Genomic DNA, 18,228 nt, shown 5'->3' with positions numbered 1-18,228 from the left:
CGAAAGTCTGGGAAAGCATTCCGTCTTGCTGTGTTTTGCCCAGTTTACGTTATCCAGAAATACAACTGATGAAGAAAGAGATTAAAGATTACATTTTAAATGACATACAACTAAAAATGCCCTGTGGGAATTGACACAAACAAATTCTAACCTGCCTTCTCTTGCTTCCAACTTAACATCCCCATCTCAGTCAGAGTTGGTCTCCCTTCATTGTCTCTCTGTTCTGGCTTGTCATCAAGGCCTGGAACTTTCAGAAAATTCCAAAGGTGCAATAGCAAGTTTCCATATTTCTTTCTGTTTAATCTTTTTTCTATTATTCTGCATATTCATATTTTTAAGTGCATTACAATGCCAAAAAAAAAACAAACCATAAAAGAAGACCCACATGATATTAAAATTCAGGAAAATGGGACAAGACATAACATAGAAAGAGGGAAACAAGTATAAAGGGCGCAAGTAGAAATTTGATATTAGAAGAACCATTACAGGAAGCAGTGTACTGTAGTGGTTGGAGCACAGACACCAGAACCCAAACCGCCTAGGTTCCAATTGCAGCCCCAGCACTTAGTTAACTTCTCTGTGCTTCACAGTTCTCACGTCTAAAACGGGAGTAATAGGGTTGTTCAAGGGATAAATACATTAATATACAGTTGATTCTAGTTATCTACAATGATCTGCGGTATTTATGTTCTATAAAGTTGCCAAGAACTCTGAACCAGCAAACACTGCAACCACGGCTCCTAGAGGAAACACAGGGTTCATTTTCTGTGAGCCTCTGTCACAACTTTTTTCTCAATCGGCCAATACATAGCCTTGTTTTACATGTGTTTCTGTTTAAAGACACCTTATTTACTATATATTGTTGACTTGTTAAAATTGAACTCATGGCCAACAGCACAGTAACTCACACCTGAGTGAAGCTTGTCTGACACATTTATTCTCTGTAAGACACATCACAGCCTCTTCATTCTTAGAGAACACTAGGCAGCGCTTCAGCTCTCTCCTTAGGGGCCATTTTAAACAGCAAAACCGCCAACAAAAGGCACAAGGATGCAAGAAACATGGCACTAAACAGACAGCAAAGGGGACATTTATTCACAGTGTGAGAGCTGGAACAAGAAGGCAGAGCAGCACTTTGTTCAGCCTCAGCTGCGAACGTGCACAGGGGGCAACTCGGTTTTCACACATGTTTATGAAGGACCATGAAAGCACCACAAGTATTGATTTTGGGGTTATGACTAAATTTTAGCAAGGAGGTGAATTTGCATATACAGAGTCCACAAATAACAAGGATCAACTGTCTATTTTAAAATCTTAGACCAGTTTCTGGCACATGGTAAGCCTCATATGCGTGTTTGCTATTATTATACAAGTTAGGTACATATTTGGTTGCTAGTTTCCTTGCTGTGATGGTTAATTTTATGTGTCAACTTGGCTAGGTTAAAGTATCCAGATATTTAATCACACACCAGTCTAGATCTTGTTGTGAAGATATTTTGTGGATGTGATTAGCAACTACAATTAGTTGACTTTCAAGGAGATTCCCCTCAATGATTTGGATGGGCCTCATCCCATCGGTTGAAGATCCTAAGAACAAATAGCGAGGTTTCCTGGAGAAGAAATTCCACCGTAAGACGGCAGCAGCAACTCCTGTCTGAGTTTCCAGCCTGTTAGCTTGTCCTATGATTTTGGACTTGCCATTCCCCACAATCACATGAGCCAATTTCTTAAAATAAATCTCTGTGTATATATACACGCATACACACACACACACCTATCTCCTATTGCTTCTGTTTCTCTGGAGAACCCTAACTGACACATGCATTTTCAATTATTTTCTCCCTTGTGGTGATGCAGTCAAATGGGAGGGACACCCAGTTGGGAATCGGGAGGTCCAGATCTTTGTCTCATCTGTGTCTCCTTATCAGGGATTTCATCAGCCTCATGGTTGGACTGGCCATTCTCTGTGGTCCTTTCTAGCTCCAAGATTCCCCAGGCAAAGGAAAGAATGTAAGCAAAGGCTTTCTCCTCTCCCTACCCTGTCTTCCAACTCTCCTTTTCTTTCTCTTAAAACTGGGCATAAACTTTGGTAAGACTTGTCCAGTCTGTTGCCAGATTCTCTGAACCCTTGGGAAGTCCCGCCAAGTGTGGCCTCACCAACAAAAAATTAGGAGAAATGACTGGTGGGAGTGGGAAAGAGTGGGGAAGATGGGATTTTTTTTAAAGCCCTGAAATGCTAGCAGAAAATTGATCAAAGCCGAGATGAATTTCACCCATCTCTTCTAACGAGCTGCTAATATTGTAGTGGCAGCCCTGCCAGGATAATTTGTCACACATGTCCCTGTGTGGGCTGAAGCCCCTTCAGAGTCATCTTCCCCACCCAGTGCCACAGGCAACTTGCCTGAAACAAAGCTCTAAGAGAGAATGGAAAGCGAAATGCAGGGGTTGAGGGGTGGGGGTAGTTAATGGCCACTGACAAGTCATCTGGGTCCACTCCTCCAGACCTTGCAACCTCAACCATATCTACCTTCATTAGACTTGAAGAGCCTGCTGTTACTTCAATTAAATTTGCGTAACTGCCACAACTGCAATGCCCACTGTCACAAAGATGCTGTCCAGAAAAAAAGGCCACCTCCTGAAAAATAGCCTGGTGTCAACACTAGTTAGCAGACCAATAAAATCTGTGATAAGCGAGACTCCTTGCTGAGACAGGCCCGGCAGTGATCCCTAGCCAGGGCAAAGTTCTCCCGAGCAGAATGACTGCCTGTGACCCCAGAGGGACCTGTGTCCGAGCATCAGCTGTGGGGTGTGCAGCTCACACAGTGAGTCCATCCATCAGATGGGGACCCTAGTACTTGCTTAAGTGGCTGTCGGGCAGATCATCAATTGGCCAACACTGTTGTCACCATGGAGCCTCACAAAAGTCCCATTCTTTCTCTCTGCTTTTAACATAAAAACACCAACAAAACATCTGTTGTGGGTAGACCAGAGAACAAAAAGACGTAACAGAATCCAAGGTGCGGTGGGTATAGGGGGCAGAAATAATGCCCATGTCATAGACCAGGTTATACAAGCTCTATTCTGGACTCAGCTGTTCAATGTGGACAAGAGAAGGCATAATTTTCCCTTATTTATCCATATATTTAACAACATGGCAAATTATAAAGAAATTGTACTTTTTTTCAAAGAAGACTTCTAAATTATCTATATGTCTATGTATCTATTTATACACACCATGCTCAAACCAAAATAGATTTGAAGATACGTTATTTCTATAACAATGCTAATTGCATAACCTGTTTATGTGGAAGCTACTTGACTAGTGTAAGTTAAAGACTAGTAACACTTATCCTAGGATGCTACAGTTGGAGGGTATCTTAAATACCATCCAGCCAGGCCAACTCCATCATTTATCAGAGAAGTGATTTGCCCAGATTGGTGAAGTGGCTTTCCAAAACTCATATGGCTAGTACATGGTAGAACCATGTTTCAAACCTAGGTGTCCTTAATACCCAGTGATTTCCCCATGTTAATTTTCCATGTTAGTTTTATAGGAGTAAAGAAGGAGTGAAAGTCCAGGGGGAGCTCTCTGTAGGCAGGGAAGAGTATCTCAGGCTCAAATCATTAATCAAGGCTCGAAAAGTCACGCCGTCTGGGCTGGACAAGCAGGTAGAAAGTCAGGCTTAGTGCCAGGAAGGCAAGGAAAGAGGATCCTAGCTGGAGAGAGAATTGAAAACGGAGGAAAACAAGACCAACTGAAATAGTTTAGCAGAGAAGGAGCCAGGCTAATATGGAGTAGGACTTGAAAACCTTAGAAAAAAATTATTCAGGCTATGAAACCACCAATTCCAACTTAAATTTTACACTGAGAAAAGCTGCATCCACGATCATGTTGCATACTCGTAAGTTGCAAGCCTCTTCTGAGTAATCTGCTCATTGCTCACCTGCTAGTCAAGGAGTTCTTCAACCTCCAGACACGGACACACGCACATTGTTGATGACTATTGACTGAGAAGTAAAGTGAGAGAATATAGCACAGAGAAGTCCCCTCACCCCACTCAAAAGTGGGCGGTGACAATGTAGGAGAAGAAAAGGGATAAAAACTCTGATAAAATTATAAGCAGTATTCCAGGAGGAACAGCAAGTCGGTGTCATGCTACAGCAGATGCAAAGAAGAGTAAGTAAATGTGTTCTTGCCCCCTTTACTTTGCTCTCTCCTCTCTCCTTGACTGTGTTCCCGTGACTTTCTTTATTCGGGTTCTTTACAAGAAGGGAATATATAATACAGCAAGTTAATTTGGCAGGTACCTTTTCTGGGAAAAAGAATCAGGAGAGAAATATTCCTCTGACCAGATGTTGGAAGTCAATTTGACCCATTTTTCTTCTCCTGTACATTTTCCCCCTTGTTCTTCTTCCCTGGTCAGCCAAAGTAAACAGAATGTGGATGTTAAAGATCTACGTGAGGCAGGGTTTTAAAGAGATCCATTTATTATACACCATAAAAGCAACTGGGAAGCGGAGGAGTAAGGGCTCAAATGCACGACCTCAGCAGCTGTGAGTTTCCACGTCTTGCAACTTTCCCTAACAAAAGAAGAGGTGCAGGGGCCCTCACCCCTACTTGACCCTGTTGCTGAGTTGCTGAATTCACCTGCCGTCTTCACTGACCTATGAATGACCCAAATCCTCAACTGCAGAGCACAGAGAGAGGCTCCAAACAGATACATGGGATAATGTACGTAAAGCACTGAGCACAGGGCCTGGCATGTAGTAAACCCTGGGTGAATGTTCACTGCCGTTGGAGCCATTCTTAGCATTCTTCTGTCCTCCTCCTGCTCTTCCTCTTGCCCCTGCTCCTCCTCATCCTTATCATCCTCTCCAACCGCCAATCTGGTTTCTAGGTTACATTTTGTGTTCCAATTTTGATATCAAAAGGGAATCAACGTTAAATCCTATTCTAGTCTTTCAAACATTTCTAGGGCCTTCGATGAGTAAGTAGAATGAGTTTGGGCAGCAGCTGAGGGTTTCACAGATCTAGAGTTCTCTTTCTCTCTGTCTCTGTCTCTGTCTCTATCTCTATCTCTCTAAGTTAACTTATTTTCTGGGAAGATAGAGCATACTGAATATTCTGAACCAACATATAACTATATGAAATCACAAATATTTTAATGATAAATGTTCACCCTTGTGGTATATATAATTGAAAAATCATTTATTGTTTTAGTGACCAATTTTCATAAAAGTATGAATTACCTTGCACTTAATATCTTTTTATATTATTATAACATTTTTAACATTATGCAAATAGTACACAACTGCATTCTCCATTGCTTCTTGCATTCCCTTTCTCTCTTGCTGTAGTATATCTTCTTGCAATTTTTTCAGAAGTCTATGAATGGTTAAACTTTCCACATTTTTTCCCGAAAATATGTTTCTTTTATTCTACCCCTTGAATGATAGCTTAGCTAGGTATAGAATTCTAGCTTTTATAAGTTAGGAATTGCATTTGCCTGCGGGAACAGCAATTTGATCAATGAGGCTGGTATGAGAGGCTTGACAAAATAAAGATTTTTTTTTTCATGTAGTAAGAAACTAGAAATTAGAAGTCTTAAGCTGTTGCAGTTGCTGAGAGCAGTCAACAAAAATTCCTTCTACCTTACTATCTGCAACCCTCACCATGTGGTTTTAGTTCTCATTGCCACAAATGGTTCATATATCTATATTCATTAGGCCTATGTTCCAGGCAGGAAGAAGGGGATGGGATAAGGACAAGGCAACAGGCACGAGTCAGCCAAGTCTGTTTCTTTGTGTTAGGAAAACAAGTTTCCAGGGACCAGTACCCAGATAATTTTCTGCTTATATTTCTGTGTCACATGGCCAATTCTAGTTGCAAGGAAATTTGGGGAAGTGAGTATTTTTAAGTGGGTACATTGCTGGTCTAAGTAATATTGGAATTTTGTTAGTTAGCAAGAAGTGAGACTAAAATAGATATTATGTGGAAAACTAGCAGTGTTTGCCGGATAGATTCGTATTATTTCCTTTCTGTACAAGAGTTTGCCCCATATATTTCTTCCACCTAGTACTTTGCTGGTGAGAACTCTGGTGCTGGTCTTTAAGCCCTCTCCTAATCGCGCTATTGATTCTGTAGTCTTTGTCCAAATTTTTCCATTTGCTGACGTTATTGCTTCTCTTTCATAATGTCGGCTATCATCAAACATCGGGGGATTCTCACTTGAGCACCTATTTCTGTAGCCGAGATTGCCAGTCAGTCTGTTGGCTGCCTCTGTTGCGCTGCTGCTTGACTTGAGCTTCCAGGGTAATTTAGGGAGCGGCGGGGCCTGCTGTAGCACAGGGCACCTCAGCATTTAATCTTCCATATGGTGCAACCCTGTACTTTCTGGGAGTTGCAAGCCAGCCGAGGCTCTGCCAATTCTCTCTTTCCCAAGATCTCACAATCACTTCTCTTTTCTGAGTCAGATACATCTGCTCCTGTTGCTTGTAGAGCAAGGAGCACAAAATGCAGGGATAAACCCAGCTGGCCCTTCCTCCTGAGGCATCACAACTAATCACTCTCCTGGTGGTTCTTGGTCACATTCTTCTCCCAGCTTCTACCACCGCCAGGCAGGGAGCTGGTTTGGTTTCCCTCCCACCTGTATGTTGCAGCATCCTCCTATGCTTGGCCTGGCCTCCAGCCTCCCTCCCTGGCTGATGTTCCCTCTGCGGTTGTCCACTTGTATTCTTTTAGGATTTCTCATAGTTTCTTGTTCCCTGATAACTTTCTCTCTTCTTTAATGCATATGCATTTACTTCCATGCATTTGAAGTGAGAAGAGTGCATCTACAGTTCATGCTTTTTCCAACTTAAAAACTAAAGCCTTTTTCAAATATATTAGGAAACACATTTATATCTATCCTTTCATGAGATTATCTCTGTTGTCCTATAAAGGCTGTGCAGTTATTATGAGACCCAATCACAGATGAGGAAACAGAGAGAGTTGGGTTAATTGTGATAATCCCCTAGGTCTAAGAAATACTTTTCTATTTGAAAAGTATTTTCTGTTTTTATGATTTCACTTTCTGTATATCCCTCTGATTGTAGTTTTACTCTTGAAGTTTATTTGTTATTGCATCATTAAGGAAATTTGAAAGGCAGAGAATCAGTTCATTCTTTTCTGAGTGATACAGCTTAGGCACCTAATTAGCACTCTAAACTATATAGTATACCAGGTCAAGTCTGTCTTGCACCCTTCTTTTGGGCCTGGTGTTCTTGTTTTAACATGGATATTTCTGCCTTGATCTCTCCTGTGCCCTGTAAACCTTCTAAATTTCTCTCTCCTGTGTTTTCAGTCCCTCACTCTCCAACCTGGAAAAAGGCCAGAAAAGTAAGTGGCCTTTGGGTTTGGCCCTTGGAATCAGAGCTACAATCACATAAAATCATGTCCCAAATAGTCAAGGTAGGGAGAGGCAGAAGCCAATCTAATCCTGTCCTTTCGAAAGTTCAAAGGAAGAAATCCAGGGAAACTAATAACTGTTGTTAATCCCGAGGAACAAAAGTGGTGTTAGAAAATTAGAATTAGAGCCAAAAGTAAAAATCGAGCAGGACAAGAATTAGCAAAGAGCAAAAAGGAGAAAAAGAAATAGGGGAAAGAGATGGAGAAGGGGAAGAGGAAGAAGATGAAGGATGAGGAGAAAAAGGGTAGAAAGAGGAGGACGTGGAGGAGGAGAACAAGAACACCACCACTGAGTAAGGACCCTAAGTAATCTTCTCAAATTGGATTAAAGCTCTTGAGGCTCAAATGTTCTGGGTGTTGATAATCTGGTCCACGGGTGGGTAACGTGGTGTAAAGACACAGGTTATGGGAAGCACCCCTCCCCTTTTCTGTCAGGCCCTCTCTCTCCATCAGACAAAATTAGCTACTCTGATGAATTTAAGAGAGGGTCAATATGCTATCCTCTTCAATGTGGTACATTTAGAGCTACTTTTGGGTCCTAAACATCTTAACTTACTAACAAAATTTTGGGGGCTTTAGAAGAATGCTAGAATAAGTCATTTGGAAGATGTGATAGATAACAGCCTGTGTTCTTTGGAAATTTGGAATTATCTTATTGTCCAAGATGAACCTTGCCAACAACAACAGTAATTATTTTCAACCACTCTAGGCCCCCCACAACTGAGTGAAGATGCAGTGTGTTTATGCCGATAGTGAATTAATGGAAGATATACCCACTTGGCTATAAATACCTCTTTCAATGTAGGGCAGCCAATGTCAGATGTAATAATGATGAGTGAGAAGAGAAATATTAGCCCTTCAGGAGCTTTGATACTCCTATGAAGTAGATATTGATAGGCAGAGTTGATCGTCTCAGTTCCACTCTTAGAGCTGTTTTATCTTAATGATTACAGACAAAATCCTAATGAACCTGAGGGCTGGAAGACTAAACGTAACATGCTGTGTTCCTAGTATATTTTCCACTAATAATGTCCTAATTGTAAATCTTGTCCTCTCTCCTGGTATATGTGACTCTTTTTGTTTCTACGAGATCCAGCAAGAAAGTTTACCTCCTAAGAGCTTGCTTTTGTAGCTCCCAGGATCTAGATATTCCCGAGGTATACTGAGCTGCAAAGCTAGCAAATAGAAATTGAGATGACGGAAGCAAACTCCAAAGTAGAAAACTCTGTTCTCTGGATCCCTGCAAACTCTCCCAGCTGTGATGCAGAGATGCCTATTATGCACATTTCTCCAGTAAACTCCCTCAGGTGTATACTAGCACCATGAGATTTGTTATGAAATGATCCCATTTTTCCTTTGGGTTCCGGAGAAGAGAGCCTGAAATGACCCAAGGGATGGACCAACGGTCCCAGGAAGAAGGTTTAGAGGGACTGAGGTGGCTCCAAGCTTACTTAAATTTCATCTCCTTCATAAAAATGTATCTGACTACTCAGCTGAGGATGCTTTTCCAGTTCTCTGAATTCCTAAAACCCTTAGAATCTATTGCACATTCTGATTTTTAGTTTATATTCCTAAGCACCGATTTCTGGTTGCTGTTGGTTTAGAACCTTGTCTCTTCCCAGGGGATCCTCTTTGCAGCTCAGGGATGATGGCTCCTGGCTTTCAGGGCCACAGAGTCCCCAGAACACTGGACACAGGGACTTAGTGAATACTGATTCGCTTGACCTCAGAGAAATGATCTAATTATTGTCCTCAAGCCAACAAGTTTTTATTTAAAAACAATAGAGCCATTTTTAATGTCCATAGACTACTAACCAAAAAGAATTTGACAGAAATCCAAGCAGGAGAGATTCCTTCAGTCAGGTCCAGCATATACAGAGATTTCTGCAGCTGTGGATGGTGCAAATAGGAATGCCTTCTTCCACCGTGACTAACGGGATATTAACTAAAAGTTTCTCAGGGGGTGGGAGACTGCTCCCTGCCTCTGCTTGATACAGACCTACCTAAATCACAGGGTAGTAGTGTGAAGTGGCCAAGAAAATGCTTAGAGAATAAATCCAGGGGCCAGCCCTGTGGCGTAGTGGTTAAATTCGCACACTTCACTTCAGTGGCCTGGGGTTCCCCAGTTCAGATCCCAGGAGCAGACCTACAGACCACTCATAAGGCCATGCTGTGGCAGTGTGCCACATACAAAATAGAGGAAGATTGGCACAGATGTTAGCTCAGAGACAATCTTCCTCACCAAAAAAAGAACATAAAGCCAGCAGAAGGAAATTTTTTTGTACAGTAACATTATTGAGATTGCTTTACAATAAAATGAATGTGCAATAAAATGTACCCACTTAAAGTGGATTCCATATGTTTAATAAGTTTGGACAAATGTATGCATTCGTGTACCCAACAACTCAATTAAGATATAGAATGTTTTCAATGCTCCAAAATGTTCCTGTTGTTCTTTTTCTGTCAATTCCAGCCCGTCCCCTACTCCCAGCTCCAGGCAACAAATGAGGTGCTTTCTGTCACAATAAGTTAGTCTGCTTTTTCTAGAATTTCATATGACTTGACTCATACAGTAAGTGCTTTTTTTTGTGAGGTTTCTTTCACTCAGCACAGTGTTTCTGAGATCCATCCATCTACTTGTATGTATTAGTAGCTTGTTTCTTTTCATAGCTGAGTAGTATACTATTGTATGCATGTCCCACATTTTGTTTATCTGTTCACAGTTCATGAGCATTTGAGTGGTTTAGATCTTGTCTATTAGGAATAATGTCATCATGAACACTTGTGTTCAAGTCTTTCTTTCATTTCCCTTGGATAAATACCTGGGAATACAATTTCCAGGTGCTAGGTAAGTACATTTATAACTTTGTGAGATGCTACCAAACTGTTTTCCAGAGTGGTTGAATCCATCTCCACTGTCAATGTATGAGCATTCCACTTGCTCCACATCCCTGCCAACATTTGGTATTGCCAAATTAAAATCATGTTTTAATTTTAGCTGTTCTAGTGGGTTTGTTGTGGTATCTCATTGTGATTTTAATTTTCATTTAGTGGTGACAAATAATGTTGAGCATCTTTCATGTATTTGTTGGCCATTCATTTATCTTATTTTTTGAATTCCCTCTTCAAGTTTTTGCCCATTTTTAAGTTTGATTGTTTGTCTTGCTATTATTGTATTGTACAAGTACTTTGTATATTCTGGGTACAGGTTCTTCATCAGGTATAGGTATTGCAGATATTGTCTCTCAATCTCTTCCTTGCCTTCTCATTTTCTTAATGAAATTTTTTAATTTCTCATTTACTTTTTCTTTCATGGTTGGTGCCTTTTGTATCCTAAGAAATCTTTCCTTATTCCAAAGTCACAAAGATATTCACTGATGTGTTCTTTTAGATTGGTGATAAGCAAACTTTTTCTATAGAGGGCCAGATAATCAATGTTTCTGGCTTTAAAAGTCAAATGGTCTCTGTTGCAACCACTCAATTCTGCCATTGTAGCACAAAAGCATCCATTAAGAATACATAAATAAATGGGCATGGCCAGATTTGGCCAGTGGACTACAGTTTGCCAACTCTGCTTTAGAAGATTTATAGATTTAACTTTTATATTTGGGTCTGTGATCCACTTGCAATTAATTTTGGTGTATGATGTGAGCCAAGGATTGAAATGGTGATTATCAATTTTTACATTTTACCATGTGTATATCCAGACATGCCAGCAGCATTTCTTGAAACGACTATCTTTTCCATTAAAAGAATCACACACCATAATCAAGTTGGTTTTATCCCTGGGATGCAAGGATGGTTCAACATATGCAAATCAATAAATGTGATACATCACATTAACAGGATAAAGAATCTAAATCATACAATAATCTCAATAGATGCAGAAAAATCATTTGACAAAATTCAACATACTTTCATGATAAAAACTCTCAACAAATTGGGTATAGAATGAAGGTACCTCAACATAATAAAGGCTGTGTATGACAAGCCCACAGCTAACATCATACTCAATGGTGAAAAGCTGAAAGCTTTACCTCTAAGGTCAGGAACAAGACAAAGATGGCCACTCTTACCATTTCTATTCAACACAGTACTGGAAGTCCTAGCTAGAGCGATTAAGCAAGAAAAAAAAATAGAAGGTTTCTAAATCATAAAATGAGAAGTAAAATTGTCTCTGTTTGCAAATGATATGATTTTATATACAGTAAACTGTAAAGACACCACCAAAAAGTGTTAGAACTAATAAGCAACAAAGTTGCAAGATACAAAATCAACATACAAAAATCGGTTGTGTTTCTGTATATGAACAACGAACTATCTGAAAGAAAAAGTAATAAAACAATTTCGCTTACAATAACATTGAAAACAATAAAATACTTAGGAAAAAACTTAACCAAGGAAATGAAAGAACTGGACACTGAAGACTACAAAACTTTGATGAAAGAAATTGAAGAAGATAGAAAAAAATAGAAAGATATTCCATGCTCATTGATTGGAAGAATTAATATTGTTAAAGTGTTGATATTATCCCAAGTGATCTACAGATTCAATGGGTAATCTCTATCAAAATTCCATTGGCATTTTTCACAGGAATAGAAAAAACAATTAAAAAATTCCTATGGAACCACAGAAAACCCTGACTAGCCAAAGCAATATTGAGAAAGAAGAACAAAGCTATAGGTATCATACTTCTGATTTCAAACTATACTGCAAAGCTATAGTAAACAAAACAGTATGGTACTGGCATTAAAACAGACACACAGAAAAATGGAACAGAATAGAGGGCCCAGATATAAACCCAAGCATATATTGTCAACCAATCTTTGACAAGGGTACCAAAAACAAATAGGGTGGAAAGGATAGGCTCGTCAATAAGTGGTGTCAAGAAAACTGGACAGCCACATGCAAAAGAACGAAAGTGGAACCCTATCTTACACCATACACAAAAATCAACTCCAAATGGATTAAAGACTTGGATTTAAGACTTGAAATGGTAAAACTCCTAAAAAAAAACATAGGAGTTAAGCCCCTTGACTTTGGTTTTGGCAATGATTTTTTTGGACGTGACACCAAAAGCAAAGGCAGCAAAAACAAAAATAAAAAATGGAACTACATCAAACTTAAAAGCTTCTGCAGAGCAAAGAAAACAATCAACAAAATGAAAAGGCAACCTATGGAATGGGAGAAAGTATTTGCAAACTATATGTCTGATAAAGAGTTACTATTCAAGGTTAAAATAATGGACAACAAAAGAATGAACATACACACACAGTTACTATTCAAAATATTTATAAATGTATACAACTCAATAGCAAAAAAAAATAAATACGCTGATTTAAAAAAGTGGACAAAAGACCTTATATAAGAAATGTATATACAACTTGATAGCAAAAAATAAACAAAAAACTTGATTAAAAATGGACAAAGGACCTGAATAAACATATTCCAAAGAAGACAAACGGCCAACAGGTACATGAAAAGGTGCTCAACATCACAAATCACCAGAGAAATGCAAATCAAAACCATAATGAGATATCACCTCATGCCTGTTAGGATGGCTTTTACCAAAAAGGTAGGAGATAGTAAGTGATAGTGTGGATGTGGAGAAAAGGGAACCCTTGTACATTGCTGGGAGAAAGTAAATTGGTACAGCTATTATGAAAAACAGTATGGTGGTTCCTGAAAAAATTGAAAATAAAACTACCATATAATCCAGCAATCCCACTTCTGGGTATATATCTAAAGGAAATGAAATCAGTATCTCAAAGAGATATGTGCACTCCCATGTTCACTGCAGCATTATTCACAATAGCCAAGATATGGAAACAACTTTAGTGTCCATCAATGGGTGAACAGGTAAAGAAACGTGGAGTAAATATATATTTATCTATATGATGGAATTTCAGCCATGAGAAAGAAGGACATCCTCTCATCTGCAACAACATAGATGAACCTAGAGGACCTTATGCTAAGTGAAATTAGCCAGAGAGAGAATGACAAATTCTATACGTTATCACTCATACGTGGAATCTTAAAAAAAAAAAAAAAAGTCAAACTCATAGAGAGTAGAATAGTGGTTACCAGGACTGGGAGGGTAGGGAAGATGGGGCAATGCTTGTCAAAGGCTATAAATCTTCAGTTATAAGATGAATAAGTTCTGAGGATCTAATACACAGCATGGTGACTGTAGTTAATAATACTGTGCTGTGTACTTGAAATTTGCGAAGAGAGTAAATCTTAAGTGTTCTCACCACACGCACACAAATGGTAACTATGTGAGGTGATAGGTGTGTTAATTAATCTGATTGTGGCAATCATTTCAGAAGGCATACATATGTGAAATCATCAAAATTGTACACTTGAAATCCATACAATTTTGTCTGTCAATTATACATTAATAAAGCTGAAAATAGATGAATTTAAAAATAAACTTTAAAAACAGACTATCCTTTCTCCATTGAATGACATTGGCACCTCTTTAAAAATCAATTAACCATATAAGGGTGAATGTATTTCTGGGCTTTCTATTCTGTTCCATTGATATGCACATCTAGTTTTACTCCAGTACCAGAGTGTCCTGATTACTGTAGCTTTACAGTAATTCTTAAAATCTGGTAGTGTATGTTCTTCAACTTTGTTCTCTTTTTTTTTTGTTTTCAAAATTGCTTTGGCTTTCACAGGTCCTTTGTTTTTATAACATGAATATTAGAATCAGTTTGCCTATTGGGATTTTGATTGGAATTGCATTGAATCTATTGACCAATATGAGAATTGTCATTTTAACAATATTAAATCTTCCAATTCATGAACATTGTATACATCCCCATTTGTTTAGGTTTTGTTTACTCCCTCTCAGGTTTGTTTCATAGTATTTAGTCTACAGGCCTTAAGCATATTTTGTTAAATTTTTCTCCAGGTATTTCATGTTTTGGATAATATTATAATGGTATTTTTTTCATTTAAATTTCCAGTTGTTTCATCCAATGGCTATTATATAGAAATAAATTTTATATTTTTAAATATTGAGTTTGTATTCTGTGAACATACTAAACTCACTTTTTAATTCTAATAGCTCTTTTTGGTGGATTCCTTAGGATATTTCATATGCTCAGTCATGTTTTCTATGAATTAGAACAGTTTACCACTTCCTTTTCACCCTTTCAACTTTTTTTCTCTTGTCTTACAGCACTGGCTAGGATTTTCATCATATAGTTGAATAGGAATGGTGAGAGTGGACATTCTTATCTTGTTCCTAATCTTAGGTGGAAAGCATTCAGCTTTTCTGTAAAGTATTGTCAACTCTAGGTTTTTCATAGATGTCTTTTATCAGGTTTAGAAGTGTATTTTTATTCCTAGTTTGCTGAGAGATTTTACTCTTTTTAATGAAGAATTGTTGTTTTGTTAAATCAATCTTGCAGATCTATTGAGATGATAATATGATTTAAAATCTTTTCATTTGGTAAATTACGTCAAGTGACTTTCAAATGTTAAATCAGTGTCACATTCCTAGGGTAAACCCCACATAGTCATGGCATAATGTCCTTTTTATATATTGGTAGATTCCAGTTACTAATATGCTTAAAGGATTTTTACATTTACAAGGGATATTAGTCCATAGTTTTCTTTTTTTTCATAATGTCTGTTTTTGGCATTAGGGTTATTTGGAATTCATGAAATGAATTCCTCTTCTATTTTCTCAATAATTTTCTGTTGGATTGGTATTATTTCACCCTTAAATTGTTCCATAGATTCCACCAGTAAAACCTGGAGTTTACTTTGTGGAAAACCTGTAACCATGAAGTTGATTTATTTAATAGATATAAGGACATTCAAATGTTTGTTTCTTTTTCTAATCAGTTTTGGTAATTTGTACTTTTCAAGGAATTTTTCCATTATGTCTTGGTCAGGGCTTAGCAAGCTTTTTCTGTAAAGAGACAGATATTCTATATTTTCAGCTTTATGGAGCATACAGTCTCTGTTGCAGTCAATCAATTCTGCCACTGTACCTGAAAGCAACCATAGATGCGGGATGAACAAATGGTTATGGCTGTGTGCCAATAAAACTTTATTTACTAAAACAGGTGGCAGGCCAGATTAGGCCCATTGCCATAGTTTGTCAAACAAGATCAAATTTTAGCAAGAGTTGTTTGTAACATTCCCTCATTATTCCTTGAATGCCTAATATCTGGAGTGATGTTCCCTCTTTATTCATATTTGTAATTGTCTTTTTATATTAATGAGCAAGCTAGTGATTTATCAATTTTATTAATTTTTTTCACAAAGAACTGTCCTTAGGTTTCATCAATTTTCTCTGCTTTTGTTTTTTATTTCACGAATATCTGCTCTTATCTTTATTATTTTATTTGCTCTGGGTTTAATTTGCTCTTCTTTTTCTAGTGTATTAAGGTGAAGCTTCAGTCATTGATCTTAATTCTTTTAATATCAGCATTTGAAGCTTCAAGTCTTCCTGTAAACACTGATTAGTTTCATCCTACAATTTTTTTGTAGTGTGCTTTTATTTCAATTTATTTAAAAATATTTTTTACCTTCCCTTGTAATTTTGTCTTTGAATTACAAATTGTTTAGAAGTTTGTTTAATTTCCAAATATTTGGAGAATATTTTAGATACCTTTCTGATATAGATTCCTAATTTATTTCCAATGTGGTCAAGAATGTTCTCTCTACCATCTTAATCCTTTTAATATTATTGAGACATTTTATAGCCCAGCATTTGGTCAATGTTCCACATGCACTTGAAAAAAATAGATATTCTGCTGTCTGCGGGTGGAGTGTGCTATAAATATCATTAGATCAAGTCAGTTGGCAATGTTGTTCATGTCTTCTATATCCTTACAGATTTTTTGTCTAATTTTTCTATCTGTTATAGAACAAGGAGAGCAAAACCTCTAACTATACTTACCAATTGGCCTATTTTTTTTCAGTTCTATGAGAATTTGCTACATATATTCAAAGTTCTATCATTGGATACATATACAGTTATGATGATTGTCTTCTTAAAGAATTTTTTATCATAATGAAATGTCACTCTTTATCCTTGATAATAGTCCTTGTTTTGAGGTTCACTTTATCTAAGGTTGATATATCCACTCTAGCTGTCTCATGATTATTTGCATTGTCTACCATTTTCTATCATTTTACATTTATTCAATTTTAAAGTGGAATTCTCATAGACAGAATATAGTTGGGCCTTGCTTTTTAATCTAGGCTAACAATCTCTGCCTTTTAACTTGAATACTTTATGCCATTTGCATTTAATGTAAGATAGATCTAGCCAGGTTTAAATCTACTATATTGTTACATATTTTCTATTTATTTTATTTTTTTAATGTCTCTTCTTTTCCTGCCTTTCTTTGAATCAATTGAGTATTTTTTAGCATTCTATTACATTTCCACTATTGGCTTTTTAGCTGTTTTATTTTTTTGTAATTCATTTGTACAACTTTATTCTCAGTCTATCCTGAGATAATAATATATCATTTCATGTAATATCTAAGAAATTTATAACTGTGTACTGTGTACTGTCATCCCTGTGCTATCATTTTCATACACTTTACTTCTACATATCTTATAAACCTTACAATACATTGGCTTTTTTTTTTTCTTTAATTTTTACTTTAGCCAATCAACTGTCTTTTTGAATGGTAGGCCAGCTTTTTATTCCCAGGATAAACTCCACCTGGTCATAATATACAATGCTTTTTATATTTTGCTAGATTCAAATTTGCTAAAACAGTAAATATATCATTAGAAATCTTTTTAAGTAAAATAGCATACTTGAGCAGACTATAATGACAGAGAATAAGAAGGGGTCCTATAACAAATTAGGTCATCAGGATATTCCTCTCGGAGGAGACACTATATAAGCTGCAACTTACAAGATAAGAAGGAAGCAGTTATGAATAACTTCATTCCAACCCTATCATTCAGCAATTCTGTAACACTAATGAAACTGGAAAAGAGTCTATTGAACATTAGGCCCAACCTCTTATTTTACAAGTGAGTGAATTGCTTTAAGTTTCCCAGTGACCTGTCTGTAAAGTTGGGACCAGTTCACTAGTCTCCCAACTTTAAGTCAAATGATAGATTTATTATACATGTGCTCTTATCACAAGAGCCACTTTCAGCTTGCATTGTCGGTGGTCATTTAAGAAGGATATCGCACTAATGTTTGCCATGGTCTGGATCAGTTTGCCTCCACACTTCAGAGATGACTTTGCATTGGTCAGAATTTTAAAAATGTTACAAAGTAGTGCCTGATAGAAGGGACATCTTAGATCTTAGGGAGAGAAGACTAGCTCCAGCAGATTGTTTGTTTTCCCTCTTCTTTTTAAAATTGAATTATAATTTACTTGCAGTGAAAAGCACAGATCTTCAGTGAACAGTTTGATCACTGTTATGGACTGAATGTTTGTGTCCTCCCAAAATTTGTATATTGAAATCCTAACTCCCAAGGTGATGATATTCGAAGGTGGGGCCTTTGGGAGATAAAGCCATGAGGGTGGAGCCCTCATGGATGGGTTTAGTACCCTCATAAGAAGAGACATGAGACAGCTTGCTTCCTCTCTCTGCTCTCTGCCATGTGAAAACATAGCAAGAAGATGGCCAACTACAAATCAAAAAGCAGGCTCTCACCAGAATCGAATCTGTTGGTTCCTTGATGCTGGACTTCTCCATCACCAGCACTTTGAGAAATCACTTTGTCTTGTTGAAACCACCCAGTCTATGGTAATTTGTTACAGCAGCCCAAACTGACTAAG

Source organism: Equus asinus, chromosome 29 (genome assembly GCF_041296235.1).
Source record: "Equus asinus isolate D_3611 breed Donkey chromosome 29, EquAss-T2T_v2, whole genome shotgun sequence".
NCBI classification, from domain to species: Eukaryota; Metazoa; Chordata; class Mammalia; order Perissodactyla; family Equidae; genus Equus; species Equus asinus.
The sequence above is the reverse complement of the archived record's forward strand: the minus strand, read 5'-3'. Positions refer to the sequence as shown.